The 9,621-nt window shown below is 49.3% G+C and overlaps 1 protein-coding gene across 3 annotated transcripts in view; it reads left to right on the top strand.

The window, feature by feature from the left end:
- Positions 1-569: 569 nt before the first annotated feature.
- ZBTB1 (zinc finger and BTB domain containing 1) overlaps positions 570-9,621 on the top strand; it is a 61,764-nt gene continuing 52,712 nt past the window's right edge. For all 3 annotated transcript variants that reach the window (XM_074149117.1, XM_074149119.1, XM_074149118.1), the window contains exon 1: positions 570-707. The gene's annotated coding sequence lies outside the window, so the exon portion shown is untranslated. The remainder of the gene's footprint in view (positions 708-9,621) is intronic.

The following is a 9,621-nucleotide window of genomic DNA, read 5'->3' as shown; positions in this document are numbered from 1 at the left end:
CCCGTTACCACCAGTCGCGGCTGGTTTGGGGGGGGGGGGGGGGAGGGGTGTGTGTGAAGGAGATCGGACACCCCCGGTTCTGTGAGGGGAGACCCGGTGCGCGGGGAAGGCTTACACACCCCCACCCCCACACACACACCCCCACCCCCACACCCACTCAAACCCCCCCCTCCCCCCCCGTCTCTCCGGCTGGGACCCCGCGGAGCAGCCGGGCGGCGAGGGTCCCGCCGGGGCGGAGGATGCGCGGCTCCAGGTCCCCCCCCTACCGCGGGCCGGGGTGTGTGTGGGGGGGGGGAAGGACAGCGGAAGGGCCGGGCTTGCGGCACATGGGGAGGGGGCGCCGGCAGCGGCGGGCCGGGCGCCCGCGCCGCGCCTCCCCGGCGGCATGGGAGGAGAGGGGAGCGCGGCAGGGAGCCGCCCGCCGGGCCCCGGCATTGGCGGCGGCGCAGCAGCGCTGGCAGCGGCGGGGCCGGGAGCCGCCGGCCGCCGAGGGGAGGGGTCCGGCTCCGTGCGGTCGCGGCGGAGCCGGCGCTGCGGCAGCAGCAGGCGCGGCGGGGCGGAAGTCCTTTGTTGCAGCCGCGGCGGCAGCAGCAGCAGCAGCAGCAGCGGCGGGAGCGGCGCGGGCAGCTCCCCCTTCGGCCGCCGCCTCCTCCTCCTCCTCCTTCTCCTCCTCCTCCTCCTTCTTCTCCTTCTCCTTCTCCCCGCGGGTAAGCGGGGCTGCGCGCCCCTCCGCGCCTTCCCCGGGCGCTGGGGAGGGGGGAGGCGGTGCGCGGCGCGGCGGGGCGGCCGCAGCTCCGCCGGCGGCGGGAGGTGGGAAGTGCCGAGCGAGCGGCGCCGGCCGCGGCATGGCCCGGCGTGGCCCGCCATAGTGGCGCGGCGCTGCCAGGTAGGGGCTTTCCTGAGGGAGAGCGCGGCCAGCGTCCCCGACCGGCGGCCGCCGCCGTGACCTTGCGCCCGGCGAGGCCCGGGCTTGGCGGCGGCGGCGGCGGGGGTCGGTCGGTGGCGGTTCTCCCGCCGCGCTCCACCTGCGGGGCGGGCGGGCGGGGGGAGTCGGTCGCGGCGCCCGGCGGCGGCGGGGCCCTGCGGAAGCGGGGCGGGAGGAGGTTGGGGGGGAAGGCGGCGGGGTGGGGGGGGTGGGGGGGGATGGATGCTGCGGCGCTGGAAAAGGAGAAGCGGCCTAGGGAGGTGCGGGGGCGTGAGGCGGGGAAGGGCACCGCGCTGCCTTATTTACTCCGGGGCTGGAAGTCACGTTAAACATCTCGAGTGCCGTTATCGCCGCCTAACCCACCCCCGTACACCCCCACCCCCTACACCACCCCCCACCCCCCGGCGGCAGCAGTCTGGCGGGTCCGAGCGCTGCCTTCTCTTTTAAGAATTTTTTTCCTTTAAAAAAAAAAAAACAAAAACAAAACCCCAAACCAACCCACCCACCCCCCCCCCAAAAAAAAAAAAAGCAAGCAGCGCACAAAAACTTGGGAGCGAGTTGCAGGAGTTTAGCGAGGAGCTGAGCTTTAGCCCGGGGGGAACGCTCCGCCCTGCCAGGCGGGAGACTTGGGTTTCACTGGGGGCTGGCAGGGCACAGGATCGCCCCGCAGGCGGCTGGGGAGGGAAGGGAATCGTTTTGTCGCTTAAAAACAAGCCCCGTGTCGCTCTTGAGAGCGGTGTCGAAAGTCTCGTCCCTCAGAGGACTCTTCTTTTCTTCCCCGGATAGAAAGGTAGTAAAAAGAGTAGAGGAAAAGGGACTGAAAATGCTGTGGGTTTGGGGCTGGGGTTTTATTCCTTTCTCTTTTTTTTTTTTTTCTTTTTTTTTTTTTTTCTCTGAGATTTTTAAGTTTGGCCTATTTTTTCAGCAGATAGAGGAGTGCCGGTTCCTCTTGACACGTAGGCATTGGTAAACGGATAGCAAGGGTTGGATGCTGTTTGATATTTGGATATTTGCTGCCAGATTATGTCACTTGCTCGCGGTATTTCCATTGCAGTAGAGTATCGCAAGGTACCAGCCCAGGCTGCAGAACTCTCCAGGGCTGCAACAGTGGGGTGCTCCTCAGGCATTTAATTACATTAAACAAACATTCCTTTAATTAAAGGTGTTTGTTTAACATTCCTCATCACAGCTCTCGGAAAAACCCCCACGGCGGCGGTGAGCGGGGGGCAGGCGGGCTTCTAATTTTTACCGAATTACGAGGGCAGCTTTGATGGCGAGCGGGGGAGAGGCGCCGAGACCATAGGGCTGTGGGGAAAACCGGCCGAACGCGAAGGGTTGCAGGGCTGGCAGAGGGTTTTCCTAGGCAGCAGCATAGCGAGTTGGCAAAGCTTGTGGGGAGGTTTTTGGGTGACTGGCCGGAAAACCCGAGGAGTAACGAGTTGTGCTCCGCCGCTGTCGGAGATAGCAGGGAGCCAGCAGGCGGGGGGGGGGGGGATTGAACAGATGAGGGGTGGCTGCAGGAGGACGTAGGTAATGAAGACGTGGGGTTGGTGCTGCGTGGGAAGCTCGGAGAAGTAACAGAAGCCCCTTCTCCCTGGTAGCTGGAAAGTTTTGTGTGGAATAAGATTACAGAATAAGGTCTGCTTGCACAAGTCTTTTCTTCATGCCATGTTGTCACTGGCACAGGAGTTTGCAGCAATTATGTTGAGAATGCTCATATCGACCAGTGACTTTGGGATTTTAGATGCTTTCCTTGCTTGAATGTTTGAGGCCGATTGCTTCTTTCACGGATTTCCATTGTTGCTGACAGTGGACAGCCCTGAAATCTGGGATGGACAAAGCCTTAGCAGTTACTTATCTGCTGTATGGAAACAAAATAGCTGCTCAGAATTGAGATAACCAAAGTTTCCTGATAAAAAAAATCCCCGTGTACTTTCTCGAGTTGCTACAGCTGGACCTCTCACTAGAGCCCTTCCGGACCTCAGGAACACGTAGGATGAGAAGCCGTGCGTGTGTGCGTTTTTCAGTTTGGCCAGTGGTTCCCCAGCAGCTGGCTCATCCTTTCCTGCCTCTGCTTGGGTACAGTAAACACTGGCACCCAAAGAGTTCTGCTGCAGGGACAGCGTGTGGGCACAGCAAGTGACATAATTTGCATGAAGACCATTTATATCCTCCATCTGGTAATTTTTTCTTTGTGCATGTTGTGCCATTGCAAAACTCCCTAGAATTAGTTGGTTGTTGCCCTTTTCCCCCCCGTATTAAACCTGTTTAATTGGATGGAGACCTTACCAGCTTTATTTATTTATTTATTTATTTATTTATTAATGGGTTGCAAGTAAAATGTGAAGTGTTTTAAGACCAGAAAGAGTCCACAAAATCTGTCGTCTGACCCGTGTGTCACAAGTTACTGTGCTTCGTCCATGTGCATCCAGCAGGTTGTTACGCCACAGTACCACTCGCGCTTAGCCAAGGATGCTTCCCTGGAAGGCACGCATGTCTTCATTAGAGGGTCTCAAGAGATGGCTAAACCACCAAGGTGCCTTTTGAAGTTGAAAATTCAGGTAACTCGGAGAGCCTAGATAAAAAGGCTCATCTCTCTGCTACAAGGCGTAAGTGGGGTGTCATAATTTTTTACCCCACTAATTGTTTCTTTTAAACGTATCATTATCACGTTGCCTGGCGACTTTTTACAACTGTAAAGGTGTCAGATAAAAGATAACTGTGACTTTCTAGAGTAATACTTTGTGGATAGCAAGTTACTTTAAAGGCTGCATAAGCTCTGTCTAGTACTTTTACTCCATCGACCTGATCTAAAGGTATTTGAAGCTGAGATAGGGCTTTAGCGCAAACTCCGTTTTCTTAATTTACTCACTCAGGCTTATCCGACACCTTATTCCTTGTCTTTCGGGAAGCGCTCTTACCTAATTACCTTAGTTAAGGTTAATTACCTTAATTCTCGATTAGCAGTTGAGAATCATAACTTGCTAAATTTCGATGGCTGTTTTCTCGTTTGCCGATGTGGATACTGAATCAGCAGAGAACTGCCTGCTGAGGAGGGGACCAGGTGGCTCCGACAGCTCGTGGTTGGGGGCTTTGGAGCATCTTTCCCTGGTTCAGATCTAGCCCAAGCGTCAGCTGAAACTTGTTTCTGTACGTTGGCCACAAGTCTGTTTAAAATGAGTTGATTCAGCCATCAGGATGTGTCTGGAGATGAGTATCTACATCATTGGAAATGGCTTCACAACTAGCACGCCTGAAGGCAGCCGATTGGAAGGGCTATGGGAGGAGGATAAATTATACCTTCAGCTCTACATAGCCCAAATAAGGGAGCTTAATTAGATTTTTCCCTGGCAGTGTGTGGAATTCCCATAATTGTTGTAATTCATGATCAAGGCTACACTTGCAATGCAAACTGCGTCTTATCCATACCTGCTGTTGAGGTGGACAGTGGTCACCTGTCCCTAAGTTCTTTGCCATTTTTGCAATGTTTGTGTAAACTGAGGCACCTTCTTGGACTCCACAGCACCAGAGCGACGTTGTGTGCTTCCTCTTGAGTACCTCTAGATAAAAGTTGTAGCTTGTCGACAGCTCTGTGGCCAGTGTACTAGCTGAAGGCATAAGCTTCTCGGGCGTTACATGGAGAATTTAGACATGTCGTGTAGGATTTTCTTCTGAGCATCTAGATGCTGTCATTTAGGAATCCACATTCTTTGGTGGATCTGACCCGCAGAGGCAAAATAACTCTTTAGGGAGGAGAGCTCTTGGGAACCCACGCCAGGGTGGGAAACGGTGTCAGACTCTGATGGGGAATGTGCTTTCTGCTGCCCACGCGCTTGTTGCTTTGGATAACTGGGCGTTGTTTTCTTGAGGTTTTCTAGTCTCGATTTCTATTAGCACCGAATTCTCCACTCATTTATTATACTTTTGTCCAGGCTGCTCTTGGTTTCCAAAGAAAAGCAGCCAGTAACTAAGCGTGGAAGTGCTCCGTTTTTGCCTGCTCAGCAGTGGAAATGCTGGGTTTTGAAAACCACCTACTAATTTTAGGAGCCAAAAGGCTCCTAAATTCTGAACCTTGTGGTATGTCTTTTTTAAAGACAGAGGAGTTGGCAAAGAACTTTACCAGTTCTTTCCCTGGGGACTTTTTACGTCTTTAGTTTTAACACATCTCAGAAAATTTTAAATGTGAGGAAATAACAAAAAGCATGGAGCTATAGTAAATTTCCGTTCTTTCTTGTTAGCACACTTATAAACAGTACATTTGGTTGGTGCAATAGTGCAATTTACCTTGCTCACGATAACATCTGAAGAGTAATAGTATCTGCGTGGTGATTAGAAAAGAAAAAAATCTGATGGCGGAGAAACAGCTTGAATCAAAGGGTGGCAGTGTAAAAATAAACATTTACTAGGAAAATAAAATGCATTTGGGGGCTTTCAGGCTGAAAATCAGAGTGAAAATACCTGACTCAAATATCTTCACTTTGCATTTTCATATCAGGTGCTTTTTTAGTATATTTTTTCAGAACACCTCTGCATCGTTCAGTATTGCTTACGACGTGGCCTGTTGCTGTGTTTACTGTGTAAATCAATCATTGCTGGAGTTACTTGCGTTCCTCATGGACCTCCCTGTGATGTTTGTGACGACGTTATTTGGGTGCTTCACAAAGGCAGTGTGCTAGTCCGTCGGGCAAGCATCTGGCATTTCTCCTCTTTTTGAAGTAGAAAAGAGTCAGAAAGGATGAGAAATGCTTAAAAAAATTTGGACTGACAAACCTGCCTGCATAGAGGTTTAATTTTCCAAGATACTCAGTGATTAATACATACAGAGGATAGCTTCCATTGGCCTCAGCTGCTGCCCATGGTGTTTCCCTGTGAAGAAATCAGACATCCAAAAAATGCAAGCCAGACTTACTAAAAACAATAATAAAAAAAAAAGGTCAAAATTACTTGTCCTGGCACTGACGGAGATGGGATGCTGTTCTCCAGGGCAGCGTTCATTGCTGTGAGATTCTCCGTTCTGTCCCCTGCTCTCGTTCACTTCACATCCTCCAAATGCAGTGCCAAATGAGCAGGGATCTTGTGTTGTTTCTTGCTCGGATCCATCCCTGGACAGATCCAGGGGGTGCGCTGAGGAAAGGAGGGAACCTTTGGTAAGGGGAGAGCTGGAAGACTGTACGATGTTATACGCCTAAACAGCAGCTGAATGAATCCCGCATTAATTATGGCATTTCTTGTGTGTATACTTGACTTTGAAACCTTGGGTTTTCTTTAAAAGGGACCTGTTTTTATTCTAATGCCTGCTTTTTTCTTTCCAAAGCAAACTTCAAAAATAGTTCGCAGCATTGAACCACCCACATGGGTGATAAACGCAGATCTCTGCCATTTCAGAAATTCAAGCAACAAAATAATAGTAAATTATCATTTTCTGAGAGCTTGCTCTTGATGGGAAAGAGTTTGTCAGCAAGCTCAATGGCAAATGAACAGCAGAATCAGGAATTTGGGGTTCAATTCCAGCTCTGGGTGGGTGAATGCTGTAATTGCTGTCTGCCTGTTTCCCAGCAAAAGCGTGTCTTTTTTTGTACCCCTTCTATATATCCTTTATACCCCTAAGTCCCTGCAGCTTGACTCTCCCCAGCCCCATGCCCAAGCAACTTCCCTCCACCCTTTAGACCCTCCTTGCACCCATTTTTTCTTCACATGGCTCCTTTCTAATGCCACTGCCCTCTTCTTGGCTCAGCTTTCTCCTCCCAGCCTGCCTCTCCCCGCAATCCCCGTTTCTGAAGGTCTTCTCTTACATCCTTCTTACAGTTCCCAATCTCCCTGTGTTTTCAGTAAGTCTCCTCCTGGGTCTGGCTCTCGTAAACCAGAACTGGGCATCTTTTCCTTCCGGCTGCCAGGAGGGAGGCTAAAACCCAGCGGTGAGTCACGGTGCGAAGCAGTCTCCGGTGAGCCCTGCTGCCGGTTCGTGATTTTGTGGAGGTGGCACATAGAATGGTTTGGTTGGAAGGGACCTTTAAAGGTCATCTAGTCCAACCGCCCTGCCGTGAGCGGGGACATCTTCAACAAGATCAGGTTGCTCAGAGCCCCCGTCCAACCTGGCCTTGAATGTTTCCAGGGATGGGGCATCTACCACCTCTCTGGCCAACCTGGGCTCATCATGAAAAAATTCTTCCTTCAATCTAGTCGGAATCTACCCATTTGTAGTTTAAAACCATGGCAGAGCTCTGCGCGAAAGGGGGGTTTCACTGCAGGTGGGATGACTCAGGCAGGCTCCTATGTACAAAGGAGCTGCAGGAGCATGGAATGTTCTCAGCAAGGCTGTAATCTGAGATTTTAGTAACTAACAAAAGTCTTAAGTGTGAACAAATGGGTAATTTTTATCTTCTCCCCCTCAAGCTTATAGCTTGGCCAAATTCAGCCAGATTTTTATATTGTGACAACATATCCAAGACATAGCGCTTTCTCCCATATGAAGTCTCTCTTCAAAGTCTTGGGAAGAGAAACTTTATTATTTTTAAAAGAAAAAGTAATAATCTAGATATATTTTCTCAGCCTCATTTTTGGAACCCTTTGGGCTGTAATTTTCTGTGGAGGGAAAAAAATAAAAAAAAAAAAAAAAAAAAAAAGAATCAGTCCTAAGCAGACAGTTCAGAATCACGGTTTTGCTTTTGCTGGTTGAAATGTGTCAAAGTTTTAAATAACCCAACAGGCTCTCATAGTGGGAGGTGTTGGCAGCTGTAAATATATAATTACGTCCAGCAGGTTAATACAGCATCCAGAGGGAGGATGTGCCAGTACTTCCATTAACATAAATAACTTCAAACACTCTATTTTAATACCTACATGTAGTACCACCGCAATGGAGGGCTGGACGGATCTGAGCACCTTGTCGTCCTGGTCAAGGGACATCATGCTGGGGCTGTTTTTTTCCTGGAGTGGGGGTAGGAGGTAGGCATTGCCAGTGGGTTGGTTTTGTGTATCGGGACTTGTGTGCTGAGATCTCTGCAAGAGTTCACCTGTCAAAGGGGGAAATACCTTTCACCTTTTTCCAAGAAGAAGGAAACTTTAAAAAGACAAGTTTGTGTGTTCTCACTCCAGTGGCTGCCAGGTGGTTCCCACCATTTGGAAATGTCCCCTTCTGCAGGTGCATGCAGATAGTTCGTGACCTTCTTTTCAGTACGGGCTTGCTGCTTGTACTGCTGTTTTGCTGTTGGAAGACATGGTGGAATACTTTTAATGGGGAAAAAAATTTAAATAATTAAATAAAACATTTAAAACTTGCCACTTTATGAGGATGAGAAAATTAAAACGAGCTGTCCTGAGCCTTTTCTTGCCTTGATGGCAGTTCACACCAAGAGGCCGGTGGTGCCTTAGACTGCATGTTCTCACTTCCTTCTTGGTTTTCATTCTTATTAGGTGGAAGTTGAAGTAAATTCTTTGTCATTGTGCAGCTGCTGTTCTTAATGCTTGATACAGTATGCTGAATTATATTTAAGTATCTAATGAATTGCCTTAAATCCAAAACGTGTTAGCACTCGGAAGAATATGAAGTGCCCTTTTATTATTACCTGATGTTGAGAGCTTTGCTTTTTTTTCACAGAAACATCTGAACTCACCCAGTGACTTGGACAATAATCAATATTCGGTAGAAAAGACATAAAGTTGTTTCAGAGATTCTCCTACTTTCAAAGCCATCCTTTTGCGAGTTAGGAAGAAAGCCATTAAATTAATTTCATGCAATGAGTTGTATTTCTGCAGTGGACATCACTGGGCCAAACTGGTGAGAGAATTATTATGGCAGGGTGCTCGCCTTGAGTTTGGGGTGTGGAAGACTGGGTTGAGAGGAGAGGAACAGCTGCCATTCAGATGCTCGTCATCAGTGTAGTTCAACCCAAATCTCAAGGTCTCATGCTGGTGGTGATCCACAAGTACCGCTATGTGAATTGGCAGTAGGGAATATTGCTGGGCAAGGTGAGCATGTCCTTGCCTTGAGAGCCTGAATGCATTTCTTCCATGGCAGTCCTTTGTGGAATGAAGAACAACGGTGATTTGACATTAGGTTTGCTACTTAACAAGGCAGACAACGCCTACGACTTGTGAATTCAGCACTAATTGCAGAATGGAATCTCTCCACCCGTTTCCCAGGCTCTAGGAGGTGTAAACTGTCAGGGGAATAAGAAGAAATAGGGAGTGTTTTTGTGTGTATCTTGTTTAAATTTTGGACAGTTGAAAGAATGGTTGCTAATCAATCCATACATTTCATTGAATCATAAAATGCCATTTAATATATCTTGTTTGCTAGCCTATACTTCATTTGTGCAAATCTCTTATAGTTATTTGCATTGTTTGCAATAACGTTTCAAAATTTTACGAATGCTTGTTATTGCTTTAAGTTTTTCATTTCAATTTGGGGGTTCTTTATATCTTCTTTTGGTTTCTCACCGAGGTTTTCCAAAGTGAGTAGTGACTAGCTGTTGGGTCTGGCCATACTTTGTAGAACCATAGAATGGTTCGGGTTGGAAGGGACCTTAAAGATCATTGAGTTCCAACCCCCCTGCCCTGGACAGGGACACCTCCCACCAGACCAGGTTGCTCAAAGCCCCATCCAGCCTGGCCTTAAACACCTCCAGGGATGGGGCATCCACAACTTCCCTGGGCAACCTGGGCCAGGGTCTCGCCACCCTCAGAGTAAAGAATTT

Source organism: Numenius arquata, chromosome 6 (assembly GCF_964106895.1).
Source record: "Numenius arquata chromosome 6, bNumArq3.hap1.1, whole genome shotgun sequence".
Classification (NCBI taxonomy): domain Eukaryota; kingdom Metazoa; phylum Chordata; class Aves; order Charadriiformes; family Scolopacidae; genus Numenius; species Numenius arquata.
This window is presented reverse-complemented; position numbering and strand designations above follow the sequence as displayed.